The sequence below is a fragment of the Eschrichtius robustus genome, chromosome 12 (genome assembly GCF_028021215.1).
Source record: "Eschrichtius robustus isolate mEscRob2 chromosome 12, mEscRob2.pri, whole genome shotgun sequence".
NCBI classification, from domain to species: Eukaryota; Metazoa; Chordata; class Mammalia; order Artiodactyla; family Eschrichtiidae; genus Eschrichtius; species Eschrichtius robustus.
The window spans coordinates 71,407,718-71,429,768 of record NC_090835.1 but is presented as its reverse complement, the minus strand read 5'-3'; the positions used below and the strand labels follow the sequence as shown (position 1 = coordinate 71,429,768).

The window sequence follows — 22,051 nt, the reverse complement described above, 5'->3', positions numbered from 1 at the left end:
CTCTCGTCGGTTTTCCGGGAGAAATATCCCGGGAGTGGGCATCATCCGTTCAGGATCACGAGGGCTCATGCCTCTCAGGGACTTTCCCTCTGAGTTCTGGCAGCCAGCAATGCCCCTGACCCACAGCACAAAAAGTCTTTGGGACACGGTGGCCCTTACTTTACCTTCTTCTGACTGCAGGGTGGTCTGTATAGGTCACTTTTTAAATGATGTGTGTAGCTGGAGTGGGGAAGATTCTCTTTCCTTCTTTCTCTAGGGTTGAGGACCTAATTATTCACCTATAGATCGGGAGAGGGTTTGACTTATTCTGTTGAGGGGGTGGGGGCAGAGGCATTGTCCCTCAGCTGCCAGCCTCAAGTGCAGATGCTAAATGCTTCCTTCTGGGGATGCCTGGCCTGTGTCCCTGAGCCTGGCAAGAGGGAGGGGTGTCCTGGGGGTATCTGGGAGGTGACACCCTCCTGGCCCTACACAGCTAGCTGGCTTGGGCTTAATTCCCTGGGGGAGGCTGGCCCAGGCATCTGGCCAAACTCTGCTGCTTAATTAGTTTGTGTGTCTCTTACTGCCTGGCCCTTTACATAGGCCAGAAAGGGAAAGAAGGAGGAAGAATGCAGCAGGGACTGAGAGAGGCTGCATTGTAGAGAGGAGGCCACTAGGTGGGTTCCAAAGGCCTTGGCCTCCCCAGGGTAGGGGAAAACATCAGGGTGTACTGGGGGGGTCCTCTTTCTTTTTTCTCCTCAAGGTTTCCCTACAGCTTCACTGTCTCCTTAAGAGGTGGCCTAAGGAGGGACCTGCTGAGGTCTTTGCCTTCTCACCACACCCCAGGGGCTCTGGAGAGCGATGGGGAGCCCTCCGCCTCTGCTGCTATCCTCCACCCTGCTCCTCCCTCTGAGTGCCCTTGGGCAGATCTGGCCATCTCCTGGCCAGAATGGCCCATCTCCTGGCCATTCCTCTTCTCTATCCCCTCCAGTTTCTTCAGCCTTATCCGGGGCTGCATGGGACGCATCTTGAAGAAGCTCCCCTGAGCCTAGCCTGGAAACCCCAGCAATGAAGGCAGGGGGTGGGGCAGTAATTTCTGTGGACCCTGATTCAGAGTACTTTGGGGCCAGGATTTAGCCGTTGGCTTATAAGTCCCCCTTTCTCTGTATTTTCTCCACTCCCTTGTGTGCCTGGGTCCCAGCTGCTCTCACTCAGAGCAAATCAAGGTGTGTTGCTGTGCACTGGGGCCAACCCGGAGCTCTTGGGTGACATTCTTTCCAGTTGCCCTTTGAGAGCATGACTCCAAGGAAGGCCTCAGGGGAACTGCAGGGTGAAAAGTCTTAATCGAGGTGGATGGAGAGTGGAGGATCTAGTGAGGAGGAGGACCACAAGAGGCTGCCGAGTTCCTTGTGATGCTAGAAGCCTTGGCCAGATATAGCAGAAGGGAGAACTATGGTATCACTGGGTCTGGCTTAAAGAAATAGTATGGCGAGGGACTTCCCTGGTGGCACCGTGGTTAAGAATCTGCCTGCCAGTGCAGGGTACACGGGTTTGAGCCCTGGTCCCGGAAGATCCCACATGCCACGGAGCAACTAAGTCCGTGCGCCACAACTACTGAGCCTGTGCTCTAGAGCCCACGAGCCACAACTACTGAGACCGTGTGCCACAACTACTGAAGCCCACGTGCCTAGAGCCCATGTCCACAACAAGAGAAGCCACCGCAATGAGAAGCCCGTGCACCGCAATGAAGAGTAGGCCCCACTCACCGCAACTAGAGAAAGCCCGCATGCAGCAACGAAGACCCAACGCAGCCAAAAATAAATAAATAAATTTTAAAAATATTAGTTCTTTAAAAAAAAAAAAAAGAAATAATATGGTGAGTTAGATCTTCTGCTCCGCCCCCCCGCTCAAAGCAGATGAAGCAGTTTGAGAAAGAGTAGAGTGTAAGGGTGAGGGATGGTCACTCATGCCCATCATTGTATGTCAGCACCTAGCATGGTGCCTGGCATACAGCAGGAGCTGGCAAATATTTGTTGCATGAATGAAGGGCCATTGTTGGCGGGAAGTTGAGGAGATGTTTCTTGAAATTCCTTCTCTCCAAGAAGTCTGTCTAGGATGGTTTCCAGCAGCGTGGTTTCCAGCAGTGGGGTCTCTTTGAGAGTCTCCGCTTAGGGAGAGTCATGGAGTCCTAGGCTGGCAGCCGTAGGGGACCTCAGCTTCCCTGGCAGTGAGAAGGGAGGCAGGTTTTGCTCAAGGCACAAAAGAAAAAAGTGTGCCCGAGGGAGGGAACCCCAGCATCTTCCCAGCCTGTGTGGCTGAGGGAGGGGCAGATTAACATGGAAGCTGAATTGAGGAGAGGGAGGAAGAGCAGGATGTGGAGGATAAACCCGTCAGGATCTGGCCTGGGCTGTGGGTCTCTGATGAGGCTGGTGGGAGGCAGGTGCCTGGAGCCCTATGCCTGGCTTCCCTCTGAGTGTCCTCTTGTTGTCTCTGAGGTCCGCTGTCTACAGTGGGGCTGGGGAGGTGCTCTCAGTCTGGTCAGGTGGTTTTGCTCTTCTTGGGGGCACAGATGCTACAGGAGCTGAGTACTGGACCAGATGGTCCATTTGGAGCCTGTCCCCTCTTCCCTCCTGCCTCCCAATCTCCTGGCCCAGTTTGTTGTGCTCCCAGTGGATCCTGTAATCTGCTTTCTGGCAAGCCAGGGGGGTGGCCTGGCCCCAGAGGCCTAGTTCTGGGGCAAAGACAGTAGCCAGGTGATGGAGGAGGAATATCCTATGTGTGGATAGCATCAGAAAACACCCCCTCCTCCATCCTGGCTTCCTCTCTTCCTTCCATAGCTGCTGGACTTCCAGCCAGGGGCAGGTCAGTGGGACTCCTCTCCTTTACAAAAACACAACAAACCCCTGGATTATTTAATATGCAGGAGTGCGAATTGACATTATCCTTAAGACAGGTTGTTTGCAACTTACTGGTGGAAGTCAAAATATTTCACCAAAGGTGTCATCAGAAACTACTATCCTATGCTAATTTTTGTGGGAACATGAAGACAGATGTTGAATAATTTGACAAGAGCAACATAGCTTACAGAATTATCACCAAGTCAGGTTTTTTTCCCTCCTCTGAGGGGTGCGGAGAGGGAATTTCAGTAAGTGTGTCTCCCAGTGCCGTCTTCTGGGTGTTGATCTGAGTGTGGGCACCCTTGGGATTTTTCACTGGCATTTCTACCCCATGCCTTGAAACTGGCTGTCCCCTGGAGAAGGAAGGCATCGCATCAGAAAACTCTGGCCTCCCAGGGCAAGCAGAAGGCTTGGGGGTTTCTAAATGTCCTCAAGAAGGTCCCTGCCTCTGTCCCTTCTTCCTTCTCAGTTATAGAAACTACACGAGGGAGAAAGAGGGCCTTGTGTCCACAAATCCAGGCTGTTTTGTTTGCTTTGTCAGCATTGTCTGCACCCCTGCCCCACCAAGTTTAAGTTGACCCCTGTGCTAGCCTGAGGGCTCCCAGGCCTGACGTCGGGGCCGGAGAGTCCTCCTTCAGGTCAAGAGCCACATGATGTCCCATCCTACACTGCAGGCTGCAAATTTGTGCTTCCTGGGGCTGGGGGTGGTTAGAGAGGATGAGTTTGTTAGCCAGGAAGGCACCTTCAAGAGGCGGGCTGGGGACATGCCAAGAGCCTACTTGTAATTGGCCAGGCCTGGCTGTGAGCTGCTGGGGCCAGGGTGGCAAAGCCTCGATTAGAGCCTGGTATTAGCTCTGCTTTGCTGGAACATGGAGGGACGGGTGAGGGCTCCATAGGGAGAATGGAGGGAGCTAATCACAGCCGCCAAGGCCAACAAATGAATGATGCAGGAAATCAATACCTGGGGGCGGGAGTGGAAATCCGGGCAGTGGTAGCAGCCATGGCTTCTCCCGCTGCCCAGGAGGCGCAGGCGGGCCGGGGAGGAGTAAGACAGAGGCAGCAGTGTGAGGACCCTCCTCTCCCCCACACCCTCCCCACTCCCCTTCATCTGCCTTCCTCTCCCCCACTCCTACCTTTCATCTCCTTGTGGCTGGGCTCAGGGAGGATGGGCCAGGAGATGCCCCACCTGGCAAAAACAGGGGACCTGGGAGATGGGACCTTGGGCCACTCAGTCCTGGAAGAGCGCTCCCCGGCTCTGACTTGCCTCTGGACACCTGAGCCTGACTAGGCTCCAGGTGTGAGGGTGTGTGCCTGGGGACCCTGCCCTGTGCCGCTGGCACTGCCACTCCAGATATGGCCAGCAGGGGGAGGGCTTGGCTGTCACATTGCTTCTTGCCTTTCCTGGGCTCTCCTGGCCTCAAGCCTCCCAGTAGGATGAGCTTAGCCTGGGGCCCACGGGAGCTCCTTAAGGCCTTCTGAAGCTCCAGGCCGCCCTCCACCTCCCGTGTCCCCACCCCAGTGTCCCAGGGCATTCGCCTGTGGCCAAAGCCACACTTCCTGAACCCTAGGCTGGAGGAGAGCTCTCTGGTGGGGCTTGGCTGGGTTGTGTGCAGAGCAGGGGCTTGTGCCTTGGCAGAGCTGCCTCTTTGTGAACCTGAGTATGGCCCCTCTTCTGCATCTTCCTCCCCATAGTCAGAGACCCTGCTTTGCAGGCACACATCTGCTGACGGCTGATACTAGGTATTAAGGGGCCCCTATTGCATTTAAATGCTGCTATGGAAGGCAAAAGCAATGCTTAACCCAAAGGAATGAATCTTTTTTCTTAAGCAACCCAATCTCCCTTTTTGCAAGTCTATGAGTAACACGTGTTCTCTGCAAAAACAATCAGAGTAAACATAAAAGTATAAGGAAGAAAGTAAAACTCACTTGACATCCTGCCTTGCATTCGATGATGATTCTTTCAGGCATCTTTTTGGGCAAATAGGAATGAACTTTTTAGGGGAGAATTGTTGGTTATGACGACCATATCTTACAGGTGTGTAAGTACCACGTGCATTGCCAAGCATTTTCATGCGTCTACCTCCTTTGATTCTGTAACATTCTGAGAGGTCAGAACAGGCGGTCCTATTGTCCCCATTTAACAGATGGGAAAACCAAGGTTCTAAGAGTTTAAGAACTTGCTTAAGGTTACACAGCTGGTAAGAAGTGGCTTGTAGACTCGATCCCAGTGGATCTTCTGATTTGGGGGTTGGAAAACAGTATGGTGTCCCTCTCGCCATTCATTAAATATTTACTGAGCACTTCCCTTGAGCAAGGCCCTGTTCTGAGCATTGACAGGGCTACTGAGATAAATAAGATGCCCTCAAGGAGAAGGGGAGAGGAATCACATACAAGATGGTGGTTCCTGGGCGATCTTGATAAATGCCATGTGGCAAGGGCAGATAAAGGGCTCTGGGAATTCGAAGAGGGAGGAAATTACTTCCAAGGCCTGGTAGAGGAGGGGGCATTTGAACCAGCCTTGACAAATAGAAGTAAGGAGAAGGGCATCCCAGGTGGAGGACTCATTATGGCAAAGGCATGGAGGATGAAGAACCTGGGTGTGTGTGGGGAGTCGTGAGTCGTTGATTTGGGCTGGAGCGTAGGTTGAAAGGGAGTCAGGGCAGTTAGAGTTGAAACAGTAAAGAAATAATAATAAAAACTGCTAACATTTGCTGCCCAGGCTGAGATCAGGAATATGTATTGTCTTCTTTAATCCTTACCATAATCCCTTAAGAGAGAGTCACTAATCAGCCCATTTTACCAATGAGTAAACTGAGGGCTCAGAAGGATGAAGTTACTTGTCCAAGGGGCAGAGCTGGGCTTGAACCCAGATTTGCTGATTATAAAGCCTGTGCTTGGGGGGAGTAGGCTGGAATCTTGGGTTTGTGAAGGTGTTGAGCAAGGGAATGGGTTGATATGAGCCCAGGTACCTCATATCAGGCTGGGTAGCCGTGCAGCTGTGTGTTTGAAGAGGCTGCGGTCAGGCGGAGGGAGACTGGTCAGGAGATCCAGAAGTTGTCTGGGGAAGTCGTAATGAGAGCTTGATCCAGGGTGGTGGCTGTGAGAATGGACAGGAGGGAGTGGGTACAAGAACTGCAGCCAACCAACAAACATGTAAGAGAAGCCTCTGTAAGCGGCACTTGAGATATTTGATGAAATAAACATGCTCTTGTTCTCCTAGAGTTTAAGTTCAAGTTGAGGGGAGACAGGCAGTAAACAAGTCAGTGAATAAGTAATGCATTCTGTGGTGATGAATTTTATAAAAATGGGTAAAGCAGCTAAGGGGACAAGGTGTGGTAGGCTGTGGCTCAAGTTTATACCCATTAGTTGGGGGTAGAGGTGCTCCTTGAGTAGGTGCCACCAGAGCAGAGACCTGAAGATGCCCGAGGGAGGAGGGAGGAAGCCCCGTGGATGTCTGCAGGAAGTGTGATCCAGGCAGGAGAATAGCCAGTGCAAAGGCCCTGGGGTAGAAACGTGCCTGGACTATTTAGTAACAACGAGGAGTCCAGTATGGCTGGAGCAGAGTGAGCCATGGGGAGGGGAGTAGGAGGTGGGGTTAGAGAGTTAATGGGGGCAGATTGTTTGCAGCCTTGAAGGCTAAGTAAGGACTTTGGATTTTATCCTGAGAGAGGTGGGGGCCATGGGAGGGTTTTGAGCAGAGGACAGACATGAACTGACACCTTTTTAATAGAATCCCTCTGGCTGCCATGTAGAGCATAGACTGTAGGAGGTTGGGGATGGGGGAAGGATCCAGTCAGAGACTGTTACAAAAGGCGAGAAGTGAGACTGTACAATCATTGGGTCCTGACAGTATTTCAGAGCTTGGGCAAGAGATGGGAGCTGAAAATGGCTCTGAAGTTTGGTGTTGGGAGGCTTGGCACACAATGGCAATGAGATGGAGCGAAGGCCATGGGAAGTCAGACAGGTTTGGGGCAGTGGAGTGAAGCAGTTAAATGCCTGGACTTCTGGGTAAGGAACCCGTGTTTGAACCAGCTGTGAGAGCCCGAGAAATTACATCTGCTTTCAAAGCCGTGGCTTTTCTGCTTGTCAGATGTGTTTGTGATAAGCATGCAATAAGCCGTACCTGGAAAGCCCTGAGCACTGTTCTTGGCACTTAGCAAGGCCTTGGTGAATAGTTTTATTTGAATGACAATGCCAGTGCAGTTTTGAACTTCACGGGATTCTGGTGGTGGGGTGTCTGGGAGAGATGTTGATGGACATGAGTGGCGGTGCTCAGGAGAGAGATCTGTTCTGAGAGGTGGACTTGCACATCTGGATTTATGTCTACACAGCGATGTGAGGTGAGACCATGAGGTGGGATAAAATTGCCAAGGAAGAGAGAGTAGAGTGAGAGAGGAGACTGGGCTGAGAGCAGTGCCCTGGGGGTGGGAGGAGGAAGAGGAGACAGAGCAGGTGGCATCAGGGAGGTAGGAGGAGACCCAAGAGGAGACAGGGACCAGAAAGGCAGGGAAGGGATGGAGTCCATGGGAGGAAGGGCCATCTGAGGTGGGGGAGGAGACAGAGTAAGGGCCGTCTGGGGACCGGGAGGTTGGTGGGGATGCGGCTGCAGCACAGAGCGGGGCTCCTTCTCAGGGGGACTTCCCAAGGAGTCCCCTGGGGATTTTGTGAAAATGCAAATTCTGACTCAGTGGGTCTGGAGCTGAGCAGAGATTGTGCATTTCCAACAAACTCCTGGGTGATGTTGATGCTGCTGGCCCACAGACTGCTCTTTGAACAGCAAGGACAGACAGGAAGGAGGATTGGACTCAAATGGGAAGACTTGGGTTGGAGGGTCAGTGGGCAGCTTGCTGCCTCTGAGAGACCCTAGCCCAGGAGCCTCACCTCTCTGAGCTCAGTTTCCTTATCTGGAAGGCTGGTTCAGGCGCTGCCACCTCTTGGGATTACAGAGGAGCCGAGAGTGATAGCACTTAGTAAACTCTAAGGCAATCTATGGGGACTTTGTTTCACGAGAGCAGAGGGGATGGCAGGCAGGTGGTAGGGAGCCCTGGGTGTGGGTGGTGTATGGAAACAGGAGGTGCAGGCTGCTTTTTTGAGAAATGTCACAGGCCAGGGAGGGCTGGAACCGCAGTTCCCCTACCCAGGCCGGGCCTTCTGCCTCTGGGAAGCTGGGGCTGCAGGGGTGGGTGACCTCAGTGTGTGTGTGTGTGTGTGAGTGTGAGAGAGAGAGAGAGAGAGAGTGTGACGTGGGCGGGCATGAGGCCGTTGCTTGGCCAGCTTTGGAGATTCCACCCCAGTCTCTTCTTTGTTCCTTTCCAGTCCCAGAAACTCAGCCGGGATTGACTTTGATTATCTGGAGGGTTGGGAGCTGTGTGGAGAAGTGTTTCTCAGCCCCGGGGGGCATGTCAGAACCACCTGGAGAGCTTTTTCAAGAACAGATACTTGGCTCCACCCCCGGACCTCCTGAATCAGAAACTCTGCAGGTGGCATCAAGACAGCTGTGGTCGGAAGCTCTCCAGTTGATTCTCAGGCACAGCTGGTGTAGACAGTGCATCTGAATGAGTCAGGCCCAAACAGATGCCTTCTTCCCTTGGGCTTTCTGAGGGCATTTCTGGGTTTTCCAGGTCACCGCCCAAGCTTTGTTTCAGCCATGCTCATCTGGACCCTCGGGTCTTAAAAAAAACTCACTTATCATTTTTTAAATTATGAGCCAGGAGACTTTCTAGTTTAGTAGTCTAAATGGAAAGGTCAGGAGCTTGGGAGAGTAGCCTCTCTCACTCTGCTTCTAGCCAGGGAATTTCCAGACCTGAACCTAAAGAGACCGAAAGAAACTGCTCCAGAAATGTTGTTTTCATTGATTTTCAACAGGTAAATTCTGTTACCTTTTTGAAATGTGGCCCTTTTGTTTATTCTCTTCTCCTTTTGGTTTAGAGAAAATGGAAATTTCAGAGCTGGGCCACATGTAGCAATTCAATTCAAATGTAAACCGAGCACATGTTTAATGAGCAGCTGCTAAGTGTCTGGAAGGGAGGTGGGTGCTGTGGCTGCAGGGAGGGCTGAAGGATACCTGCCCCCGAGGAGCTCACAGTGGTGTGAGAGAATGCAGCCTTTTCCAGCGTCCTCATTTTCCAGATGTCGAAGCTGAGGCTCAGCTTGAGGGACTTGCCCAAGGCCCTGAAGTTAGCAGGTAGTGGAGTCAGGATTTGAACTCAAGCCTGCCCAATACCAAGTCTGGTACTTGCCTATTGCCCCCAGTGTGAAATTCCTGAGGGCAGGATCTGACATTTTTTTTTTTTTTTCCCCCCAGACTGTGCTGTAGAGAATGGGTTGCTGATGGGAGCAGCATGAGGACCCTCAGTCCTATATCAGTTAGGAATCACATTCTGTTGCCAGAACCAAAGACCTAACTACAGAGTCTCAAACAAATTAAAGTGACTTTCTTAAGTCTAGAAGTAGGCTATCCACGGCTGCTCTGGTGGCTCCTTGGTCGCTAGAGATCCAGGCTCCTTTCATCTTGCTGTTCTGATCTCCTTACAGTGGTGCTTCTCAAACCTTGCTGCATATTAGAATTACCTGGGGGTGTTTAAAATTTGTGAAGCTTCGGTCATACCTCATATCAACTAAGTCAGAATGCCTGGGAGTGAGAACCAGGGATCAGCATTTTTTTTTTTTTTTTTTTTTTTAAAAAGAAAGATCCCCAGATGATTCAGATGTGCAGCAAAGTTTGGGAACCCCTGCCTTAGAGCATTTTGCCTTAAAGTCACCAATGGGCTGCTGGGACTCAGCCATCATGACATATTCCAGGCAGGAAGAAGGGAGGAACACTTAAAAGGCTGAGGAGTCATTTACCAGTTGAGTCAGCTTTTCCAGAAGCCCCCTCCCAATTATGTCTGCTTACATCTTACTGGCCATTCTTTTTTTGGCTTAGTCGGGTCTTAGTTGTGTCACATGGGATCTTTCGTTGCGGCACGCAGGCTTCTCTCTAGTTGTGGCATGAAGGCTCTGTAGTTGTGGCGCACGGGCTCCAGTTGCCCTGCGGAATGTGGGATCTTAGTTCCCTGACTGGGGATCCAACCCGTGTCCCCTGCATTGGAAGGCGGATTCTCAACCACTGGACGACCTGGGAAGTCCCTTACTGGCCATTCTTAGATGAAGGGAGGCTGATAAATGTAGCCTTTTATTTATTTATTTATTATTTTTTTATTTTTGGCTGCGTTGGGTCTTCGTTGATGCGGGGGCTTTCTCTAGTTGCTGCGAGCGGGGGCTACTCTTCGATGCGGTGCGCGGGCTTCTCATTGCAGTGGCTTCTCTTGTTGCGGAGCACAGGCTCTAGGTGTGCTGGCTTCAGTAGTTGTGGCACAAGGCTTAATTGCTCCGTGGCATGTGGGATCTTCCCGGACCAGGGCTCGAACCCGTGTCCCCTGCATCGGCAGGCAGATTCTTAACCACTGCGCCACCAGGGAAGTCCCAATGTAGCCTTTTAGATGGACATATTCTCACCTAAGAGAATATCAGGGTTTATTTAGATAGAAGGGGAGAATGGAAGTTGGGTAGGTAATGAGCAGTCTTTACCACAAATCCCCACCTCAGGATCAGTTGGCATTTCTTGAAATGAAAGGATTTAGATGGATGGGAATAGCTGTTCTTCTCCCCACCTCACGCTACCCTGCCAGCCTAGCTCAGGTTGGGTGGGGTGCTCTGGCGGCTCCGAGTATGGCCAGAAGGAACCTTAGAGAAGACAGAGAGCCAGAGCAGGGAAGAGGCTTGCTTGGGGCAACCCAGACGTTCATGTGAGGGTCCAGCTTCCCATCTGCTAGTGCTCGTTTGCTCCTCCTCACCCCAGCACACTGTTCATTCACACTTCCGTGAGGTTGTTCATTTCCGCTGGTTGGTACCTCCCTCCACTAGCAGATGGCTCCTTTCAGTCCCAGCCGCAGGAGAGCTCTGTGGACCCTCCTGGTTTGGGGGAACCAGAAACTGAGGGACTGTGCTAGAAACCATGATCTACCTCATCTTTCTGCCTCTCAGCAAGCCCACACCCACATGAGCCCAGGCAACCCCACTGCTGTTTGCTCAAGGTCTAATCCTTTGTTGGGAAGTTCTTCTCATTGTCTGACCTTATTTCAGCTTGTTGTAACATAATCTCTTATCAGAAAGATTCAGAAGCTGAGGCCTCTGAGCTGAACTTGAATATCTCCTTAGCCCTGAGACTTTTCCTATGTGAAACTCTAAATGAAGGCACTTATCCCATCTCTGAGAGGGACATCCGGAGGGTAGACGTGGGGAGGGAGCTGGATTCTGGTGGCCTCATCTACCTGGGTTTGGTTCTGGTGTTCCAGTAAAATGCAGGGGGCCTCTGGGGAGGTCAGTTTATCTCTAGCAAAATACATAAGCCCACAAGGCAAGCTGAAGGTCTGTGCCATCACAAGACCTGGCTTTACTCTCCTTTCTGGAATAAGGCCATGTATTCCAGACACAGAGAAGGCCAGGAGATGGAGCTTGAGGGTGTGGCAAGAAGTGAGCTCAGCTGCGATACAGTGGTCTTAAGTGACCCAGAGGCACTTGAATCTCAAGGAGTCTGTGCAGGAAGAGACTGAGACCAGAGAAGGTAAGGTCAAGGTCACACAGCAATTGGGTGCCAAGGCTGAAGTTAAAAGTCACGTCAAAGGACTTTCCAGCTGGATCTTTCTCATTCTCCTATATTATCCTGTGGGCTCAGGAGAAGCAAGGACACATCTGCATGGCATTTATAAGCTCCCATGGAGCTCAAAACTGCACTGGCATTGTCAGAGCCAGGAGGGAACTTAGATCAAATATAATAATTTGTTAGAAAAGAAACCTGAGGCCTAGAGAGGGCAAGAGGAGTCCCCAGACCACATAGCAAACAGGCAGCCCAGCTTGAAATCATGCAAGGTCAGAGGTAATGGGCTTAGAAGTTACCTGGCCCTAACTGGTCAGTTTTTAGAGGCAGAAACCAGTGGTCAGAGGTGAAGTGTCGCTCCAAACTCTACCTGCCACTGAATACACCCTTCTCTCCCACTTCTATCTCCCAAGTCATATCTGGGCTCTAGGATACCGAGAGGACTGTGTGTGTGTGTGTACGCATGTGTGCGCACATGTGGCTTAATGTGCCAGGGGCAGCAGGCAGGAGACGTAAGAGGCTTTCTCCAGATCAAGCCACCCACCTCCTTCTGAGGCATTCAGAGGCTACAGTGAGTTCTCCCCTCCCCTCCTGGCTTCCTCCAGTTCCCCATACAGCCATGGCCCCTGGCGTTGCCCACTGGCACAGTGGCCTTGGGGGTGCTGGGAGGGCTCAGCACTGAGGGATGCCCTAATCTGCCTGAAGCACCGACACCCTGCCTGGCTCACTCCCTCACTTTCTCGGGAGCCGAGGGAGCAGGGGCTGTGAGGCTGTCCAGGGCGAGGGTGGGCTGCATCTCCCCACAGTCTCCTCCCCTTCATTCTGTCGGAGCTGGGGCCGGTGAAGCCAGTGGCTCCTTCGGGCTCTCTTGCAGAATTATAGAGCCAGGGATGAGGGGCTGAGGGGTGAAAGGGGTGATTGGTGGGGAGCCCTGGCTGCTGGTGGAGATCAGTGTGTGTGTGTGTGTGTGTGTGTGTCTTTCTGTCTGTCTGTTTGTGTATGGAGAACCATTGGCAGGAGATAAGCTGTTCTCACTGGGTACCTCAGCAGGAGCTGAAATACATTCCCCAAGTCCTCTCTACGCTGGGCATGTACACTTCATCAGTATTTTTCGTGCACACGTAAATATATGTGGGCACGCATGTGCTGAAGGTGTGCATATGTGTGATCATGCCCACAAGAACATGGGTTTATGTGCAGGGAGTCATGTATGTATGTGTGGGGGGCTGCAGACCTCTTTGGGGGCTTCTTTGGGTCCACCTTTATCCCACTGCTCCTCTGGGCAGCCCCTGGTCATCCTTGCCTTGGTCCCCAGGCAGGGGGTGGGAATGGGCATCCAGCACTCTGGACCGTCAGCCCAGCGCTATGTCCAGCCTGGGTTATGACTGCCCACCACCGCTTCTAGGAGACCTGAAGTGGGGGGCAGGGGCAGGCTGAGGCTGGCCTGAAGCTCCTGGCTAATTTTCCCGGCCTCCATCGATCCAGCAACTTCTCCTGAGTCTATTAGCAGTCGGCGAGTGAAAATATCCCCCATTTCAAGCCCTGACCTGAGACAGGGAGGAATCCATAGCAATTTGTTCAAACAGAGGAAAGCATTTCCCTCTGATTTGTATTCCAATTTATTCCAGGCAAGAAGGGGGTCAGGGTGGGGGAACGGGGAACCCTGGCACGGCCAGAGCTGGGCCCAGGCCGTCCCCCTCAGCCTCCCATGCCAGCCGGTGTGGCAGCTGGTACTCCCCATGGCTCCTGGGGTGAGGGCTGAGGAGGGGAAGGTGGGCCCCAGCAGGGGGATGGGAAGAGAGACCCTTCCCAGCAGGCCCTGCTTGGCTGGAGAGCTCAGTTGTGGATGTGGTTTTCACAAAATACAAAGCTGCCTGCTCGGAGCCTCTCTCCCAGCACCGGGGCCTGTGCCAGGCGTGCGCTCACCCGCTGTGCCCGTGCCAGGGTGGGGGCTGGGCTGAACGCATGGACACAGTGGCCCCAGCTGCGCTGAGTGGCAGGGGGGCCTCTTCTTCTCCTGAAGCCCTCCCCAGCCATCCTCGCAGGAACAGAACTGCCCAGGCTCAGAGGGGAGCTGGCACCTTGGAGAGTCCCCTTGCAGGGCAGCAGGCCCTTCACCGCAGGAGCCCTGAGCACATCTGCCTGACACAGCGCTCACGCTTCATTCCTGGCCTGAGCAGACTGGAGCTCACGGGTGTCCTAACGTCTCTTTTGAGCACCTAGGATAACAATAGCTCTGGCTGACATTTATTGAGTACCAACTACTTGCCGGGCACTGGGCTAGTGCTGCTAAGCACCCAGTTTTGGCACGGTCCAGGCGTCCTCCTGCACCTCACTTTCCTCAACCTTCTGCATACTTCTGTCACCTCCCTCAGCCGTCTCTGCCCAGTGTTTTCAGTTTCTCCTGGGAATCACTTCTCCCTTCCACCTGCGGCTGGCCCTAGCGACTGAGGGTCTCAGGACTGATGCCTCTGCAGCCCCCCTTTTCCAAGGGCCTCCACAGACAGGCCAGCTTCCTTTCTTCTGGATTACTTTCTTTGGCGCCACCTGGCTTTCCGCTCCCCGCCAGGACCCAAGCCTCTGCAGAGGTGGCTCCATGGCAACCAGAGAGGAGGATTCTGGGAAGGGTCAGCCAAGTGGTCCTGCAGCTTTGCCCCCAACCCCTGCTCTCCACTGTTTCCTTCCCTCATGCCTCAGTGCCCCAGGGAGGAGAGTAACCAGAGAAGTTCTTCACACCAAGGTGTCAGTGACTAGCAACTCTGAGGTCAGCTGTCGCACATGACTTGCCAGGCTCCATGACACCACCGAGGTCTAATTTCAGAAGCAAGCAACTAGATATATCAAAGTCATCTCTCTCGCTCAGGTGGGAGTGTCGGAAGCAGTGTGGCCTGAAGGCTCGTAGCAGAGGCTTCTGCAACAGTTCTGGGTTCAAGTCCTGCCCCAGTCACTCACTGGCTGTGTGATCTTGGGCAGGGTATACTCTGTGCCTCAGTTTCCCTGTGCACAAGCAAATGATAATAATAGTGCCCCCCTCAGGGGGCTGTGGTGAAGAGGAAATGGGAACTTGTGGAAAACCGTTCTGAGCCCAGCGCCTGGGGCTCTTCAGAGGAGGCACTGCTAAGTGAGTGATTCCAGCGCCCAGGCCTGCTCAGGCCGGCTCTGATGAGTCACAGAGGCTGCCACCAGGGAAGTGGCATGTGAGGCTCTATGTACAGGCATGTGACACAATATTGGGGGAAAGACCGAGACCCTGGTCCTGGAGAAAGTGTGGCAGAATTCCACCCCTCCTCCCATCCTCCTCTTGGGGAAGTTTGTAGCAAGAATGTTCCCTTTGAGCTACTTTATGAGTTGGGAGACAGGTGTGTTTTGCACCCAGCCCTTTACTGCCACCCACATGGCTGCCCATTCCAGACCTCACTTTCCTCCTAAGAGGCAGTGCCCCCCACCTCCTGTCCTTAGTCCCCAGGAGCCTCCTAATGGCAGTGACTTTTCTGTCCCTGGCTGTGATTGAACTTAGGTCCAATTGGCCTCCCCCATCCACAGGTCCTTCACTTTTCTCCCCCAGCCGACTGGGTTTCAAGTCATTTGCAAGTTGTTCAGAGACTCGGCATGCTGAGATCCTACAGTGCATGCCACTTATGTGGTTTCTTAAATTTCAGCCAAAAAACGAGAGAAACCCTTCAGTGATGGAAGAAAAAAATAATGAGAATACTTAAGCAGGGAGGCAGGTATTACATTTCCCGATTTATAAATATACCTGATGCTAAAAGAAAATATGTTCCCAAACTTTATGCTTCTGGAATTGACTCTTGAAAAAAAAGAAAAAAAAAGATTGGTCATCCCTTTCAGAAATTTAACGTGCTTTCCCTCCCAGGGGTGTTCTCCTTTTGAAACGGACACAGAAAGAGAATGCACAAGTGACTATTTATTTATTTATTTTTAAAATTTATTTATTTATTTTTTGGCAGCGTTGGGTCTTTGTTGCTGTGCGCGGGCTTCTCATTGCGGTGGCTTCTCTTGTTGCAGAGCAGGGGCTCTAGGCACGCGGGCTTCAGTAGTTGCGGCTCACAGGCTCAGTAGTTGTGGCACACGGGCTTAGTTGCTCCGCAGCATGTGGGATCTTCCCGGGCCAGGGCTACAAACCCGTGTCCCCTGCATTGGCAGGCAGATTCTTGACCACTGCACCACCAGGGAAACCCGCAAGTGACTATTTAATATGCTGGTGTTGATAAGAGGTATGAAGAACACACAAAGCAGGTAAGAGGATTGAGAGTGATGGCGGTGGGGGCAGGGATGCTGTCTTAAAAAGGGTGGTCAGGGAAGGCCTGTCTCAGAAGAGAGCTGAAGGAAGCGATGGGGTGAGCTCTGGAAATCCGGGGAAGAGCAATCCAGCAGGGGGAGCTGCAAGTGCAAAGGCCCTGAGGTGGAAGTGGGCTTGGTCTGCTTGAAGAACAGCAAAGACAGCAGTGTGGCCACAGGTGGGAGGAGGGCAGTAAGATACAAGGTGGGTATGGGAGCAGATGCAGGGTGTGGCAGGCTATTGAAAAAGCTATGGCTTTGACTCGAAGTGAGAGGAGACCCACAGTAGGGTTTTGAGCAGAGAAGGGACAGGATCTGACCTAATGTTGGAAAGGGATCCCTCTGGCTGCTTGTGGAGAACAGACTGTGCCAGGCAAGAGAGGAAGCAGGGTAGAGCTCTCTGGAGGCTGCTGTAAAAATCCAGGCAGGGGATGGTGGTAGTGGTTTCTAAGACCAGGTTGGTGTTTCAGGGGTCGGATGCAGGATCAGTTCCAAAGGTTGAGCTGGTGGATTGGGCATGGGGTGTGGAAGGAGAGAAGGCAGGGATGACTCCCAGGTTTCTGGCTGCCAGTGTGTTTTCAGTGACAGAGGGTGAGGAATGACTCTCAGGCCTTGGGGGTGTGGCGGGGTCACTAAGTGCTGTCCTCCTGAGGTCAATGGATGTGGACAGAGTCATAAAGTTAATCAGGCCCTTGCATCTCTGATCCCTGGTTTTTAAACCTTCAGAGGCAATCCTTCTCCTGCCTCCCGAGCTGGGATGAAGGTCCAGCCTGGAGGAACTACGCAGGGGCTGCTTTAAGAGGTTTCAAGCAGTCAGGTTGTGACACCCATAATTCCACCCCCCAGCTGGGCGGGATGATGCCCAGGAACCCACCGTGGCCCGGGGTGGGGGTGGGGGGGGACCAGAGTGGTGGCGGTAAGCTCTGCAGAAACACTGTCCTTCTGTCCCCTGTCCTTCTGTCCTGGCGTCTAAGGCCCCACCTGCTCTTAAGCTGCAAGATTGATTTTGCTTTCAGGGTTGTTATTGTTATTATCCACTTAAACAACTTCATAGGAAAAAAAAGGAACCCAGTGACCATCAAACATTAACCATTCATTCTAAATTCCCTGCCCATACCTGTCAATATATTTTTACATAGCAGTAAACAGTGGTCCATTCTGCTCTCTTGGCTGACTTTATCTCCTACACACATCTCCTGGTATTGACTGAGCCCTCAGACCTGTCAGCTTAATGGCCGCAGGGCACCCCCTGCATTGATGCGCTGGAGTTTGGTCAACCGTTTCTCCAGTGCTGGGCATTTGGGCAGACGCCAATTTCTTCTTCTAAATAGCTCTGCCATGAATATCCTTATGTGAATTACTTTTTCCTTTTAAATTATTTCCTTGGGGCCTATTCCCCAAAGTGAGATTGCCTAATAGGTCATAGGCTAGGAACAGTTTTATGGTTCTCATTTCGCACTGCTGGCCCGTGCTACAAAAAGTTTGAGCCGGGCTTGTGCGCAGCCCAACCACAATGGATTTTTATCAGTTTAATTTATTTTCACTGGTTTAATAGGTGCATTATGGCCTGCTTCTTAACTTCCAGTTTTTACTTCCAGAAGCCATATTTGGGTCTTTTGAACACCTAATAATAATAAGACCTGATCTGTGCAGAACTTTACAGTTTACATGGCACTTTCTGACATGTCATCTCACTTGAGATGACATATCAAGTGAGATACGATGAGCCTAATATTATTGGCCTCTGTTTTATATGGTGAAATGGGTGTTTAGTCAGGTTGAGTGCTGGAGTGGAACTTCCAGCCAGTTCTTGCAGGTTTGGTTGGAAAGAACTCCCACCCACTTGCCACCATCCCGTTCTTTCAGAGGGCCCAAGGCCCGCCCCCCCCACCACCATCCTGTTCTTTCTGAGGACCCAGGTCCCCAGATGCTCATTTCAGCCCCAATCCAGTGCCTCAGCCCCCTGTCTCCCTCGGTTCCCACAGCCAGGCCTGTGTCAGGCTGCAAGCTGTGCCCTGTGCTTCAGGCTTGGGTCTCAGCTCGGGGGGTGGGAGGAAAACACTGGGCTTTTGGGTCAGAGGGGCCTTTGAGGGTTCTTTGCTTTAGCGAGGCCACTGCTCCCTCCATTCCCTGGCCCAGGGCTGGCCAAGGTTCTGCATTCTGGGTTGGGGGCCTGGACCTGGCAGTGTGTCTCTGGTCCCACCCAGGATGTGCCCCATCCCCAGTGGTGGTCACAGGTACACTGGTCCCCTGGTGACTGAGCCTCAGGCTCCAACAAACAGGGTTACTCAGGGGCCTGTCAGGCTCTGCACTGGAGGCTTCAACTCTCAGGCTAGGGGGACCTTCTCATGGTGGACACACCCTTAGGTATGAGTTTGGTTTTATTCTGCTCCCTTCTAACTATACTTCTAGAGCATCTACTAGGCAGCATGTGCTGTGATTGGTGGATTCCATTCTTATTGTATTTAACACTCTCAATAGGGAGCATTCTTATGCCCATTTTACAGGCAGGAAACTGAGGCTGTAGACTAGAGAGTTAAATGATTTGCCCCAGGTCACACAGCAATTTTTGCAACAGTCTGAATGAGAACCCCTGTGTCCACTCCAGCCCTGCCCCTCCCATGGGCTTGGTTCAATAGGTATGCTTTCTCAGTTGGAAGGTTGGTCACATCCAGAATTTGGCCCACTGCCAGGGTCCAGGGCCAAGTGAACTGCAGTGGTGGGGTCTCCAGGACTGCAGATCTTGGTGGGGTTGCGTAGCGGGACCCCAGCAGAAAATTTTTACACGAGAAACCCTATGTCCATGGGCCCCACAGCCCTGGGCCAGGCAGGCTCAGGTCCTGGGTTCCAGATGCCATTCTCTGCTCTGATGGGTGGTAGCCTCTCTCTCTCTCCGTCATCCTGGATGTTCTCCTGGGGAGAGCTTTCCTTCCAGTGATTACCTCTTTCCGTCCACATTGACGTTCTGGTCTCTCGGGATTATGGCTCTTGGCATCCCCCCAAAGTAGACCTCTTCATTCAGTTTTACATTTTCCTCTTACAGGCGCTTGGAACAGGTTCCCAAAGGGTCCCAGGCTATATGATCAAATGGAAAGGGAACTGAAATTTATTGAGCACTTACTATATACTAGTGATTATGCTCGGTACCAAATGTGCATTATCTCGTTTAATCCTCACAACCCAGAAGTTATTTTCACTAGAGCTGAGATGTAGTATTATCCCCATTTTACAGATGAAGAGACTGAGGCTTTGAGAAGTTAAATAACTTGCCCAAGGTCACATAGTCATTAGAGGAGAGATAGAGCCCTACCTTCTGCCCCTCATACTACACCATCTGGGCAGCCCCTCAGACTTGCATTTACAGCTTCGGCTCAAGCAGTGCCCAACTTGAGGCATGTGCCTTTGTGATCTCTCTTCCCTGGGTGTCCTGCCTATAATGTTAGCACTGTCCTAGGGCACCTCATTTGTTGACAGTTTTGATCTCCCTGCCCACCAGGGAGAAAGTCCCTTTATAGTTTCCCCCAGGGGACCTCAGAGCCCCCACTTAGAGGGCTTTCTGGTGGCCTGTCCTAACATCCCTGAGTTCATTAGTTGTGTGCAGATTAGACTTCCACTGGTATGCAGACAGTGAAGATTCTATGAGTAGAACCTGGCACTCTCAAAACCTGTGTGCCTTCTGATGGGGCCAGGATGTAGGTGCAGTGGTGCCAAACCTTCCTAGGGACGGGGGCACAGATGGACTGGCCACCACTTTCAGCAGTGCCAGGCTCTGCCAGAAGCATCAGGCTCTGCAAACAGTATCAGCTCCTGAAAATGGAACCAGGCCTTACACACAGCAGTAGACTCTGCGAGCCCTACCAGGCCCTGCCTCTGACTATGAGAGCAGAGCTTGTTTTCATGCTTAATCATGGTGATAGGCTGGCAGCCTGTGCCCTGATCTTTCAGCTGTGGCTGCTTTCCACACTCTGTGACAGTGCTCTTGGACCTGGAGGTCAGAGATACATACATACTCAGGTTGGGGAGAGATTTTTGAAGCCAAAGGGGAGGTCGGCTGAATGTGGATCTGGTTTTGGTAAGCAAAAAAGACTTATTGCTGAGAGCAGACTTTAATAGAGTCAGCAGCAAGGGGAGGGCAGAGGTGCTTCAGGGAGGGGGATGTGCCTGACTGCCTCTGCATTCTAGAGCCGAGGGCAGGACAACAGGTGCTCAGGAAATGTTACAGAAGGGATCCATGAATCAATGGTAAGTTAACAGGAGATTGTATGTGCCTTTGAAGGGCTGGGAGGCCAGGGAGCAAGAGGGACGATGGAGAGAGAATCATCCTGGACCAAGGTCTAATGCCCTGAGAGAGTGACCAGAGGTGGACAGGGCAGGGTGTGCTGGTGCTTCCCCTCCAGATGACTGACATTAAGGTGAGGCCAGGGGAGGTGGTACTGGTGGGGGGACTGGTTCAAACTTGTTTTCTCAGCATGGAATTGGAGCCTCCCCTAGACTCCAGAACTCCTGAGAAGCCACCTGGCCTGCCCCCTGGCCAGCGGCCGAAACAGAGGGCAGGCTTCAGCCAGCTCTGCAGACAGGGCTGTGGGGAGGGCAGGGCGAAGCCCCACTGTGGAGAGCACAGAGAGCAGGGTTAATTTTCCCGAGAGGTACACATCTGATGGCCTGTGGTCTGCAGGAGAGGTGTGTAGCCTCATCCCTGGCAGAAGGAGGCCCAGGCGGAGCCAGCCAAGCGCCTGCCCTGAGAGCCTCCTTTCAGACCCCGGCCGCCATTCTCTGAGCAGCTAATTAAAAGAGAAAAGCCTGTTAATATTTCAGCACTGTTAACTCTGCTAAATTATTAAGTGTCCATTTGCATTACGTACAAAAAAGGATCGATAAACATGTGTGTACCAGGAGCTGGGAGGATGAGGGAGGAATAGTTTCTAAGGATGCCACGTGGGATAGGCCCAACCAGTGACTCAGAGACTATGTCCTGGAGCCCTGTGTCCTCAGCACTGTGCCAGGCACTTGCAAACTGGAAATGCATGGGGCTTAGCACAAAAGTCAGAGAGTCAGATGGACTCCAAATCAGCAGGGTGTCCTTGGGCAAGTTACTTAAACTTGCTGAGCCTCAGCTTCCTCATCTGACTAATGCGAACAATAATAGGCTTGTTGTGGGCAATAAATAAGATAATAGATATAAAACACTCAATAAAACTCCGGCGCAGAGTAATATTATTATTATGTTATGTATATATTATTATGTGATCGTTATATTATGGTGATGGGAGGGAGACCTGAGACATAACTCCAGCTCACAGTAATCCCTCCTTGTTTCCTTTCTGCCTCTCAGCAGGCCTTTATAGGCATCATTCTTATCCCAGCTCTTCTAGACCATGCACTTCCCTAGTGCAGGGCCTGGGTGCCATAGCTCTCTGTACCCGCAGCACCAAGCTCAGCACCTCACACTTATAAGGATTTGTTGAATGACTATCTGATAGAAGCTAGGACCAGAACACAGATTCTGTTTCCATATCGCCTGGCCCGGAACACTCCGTGATGCTTCCAGGAGGTGGTTAGGGTGATGGTACTTGCCCTGCCATCCAGTAACTGGGAGATAGAACCAACTTCAGGTGGGGGAGTTGGAAGCACCCCCTTCTTCTTTTCTCTCCTTGCCTTCCCACCACTCTGCTCTGTTTGGGAGCTTCCGCAACCTGCAGACACAATTCCCCTGAAAGAATCAGGAGGGGGAAGCAGGACACCAGATCCCACTTGGTCATGATAAACCTTTTAAAATTTAGGGTGGGGAAGAAAGCTGAAGGAAAGCTGATGTGATGGGGCTTTTAATCAAGGGTTTTCATTCCCTTTGCTGTCTGTCAGCCTTGTTTGGCTCTACATCCTACTGTTGCATCCTCATGTACTTTGCCAGCGTCCCCCACCCCCTTGGCTTGCAGCTGGGGAGAAAATTCTCTGATGGGGGATGGGGATCCTTGATGAAATTCCCCTTCTAGGTTCCAGTGAGAATTCTCTTCAGAAGGCCACGGAGCAAGCTGGAATTTGCCTTAACATGCGCCCTTGAGAGTTTGTGGCTTCCTCACTGCCTCCTGGGTGCTGGCAGTACCCACCCCTACCTACGATTTGGGGGGTGCACTTTTGGAGGTAGAAAGGAGTGAGCTGATAGACCAGAAGCATCTGCCAGGGACTTGCCGTTTCTGCTCAGTTGCCCTCCTTAGGATGTTGCCTCATTGGTGACATGTCTCAT

General features: G+C 52.1%; 1 protein-coding gene across 4 annotated transcripts in view; it reads left to right on the top strand.

Annotated features, from left to right (window-relative positions):
• MDGA1 (MAM domain containing glycosylphosphatidylinositol anchor 1) overlaps window positions 1–22,051 on the top strand; it is a 58,137-nt gene that overhangs the window by 1,150 nt on the left and 34,936 nt on the right. The window lies entirely within an intron of this gene.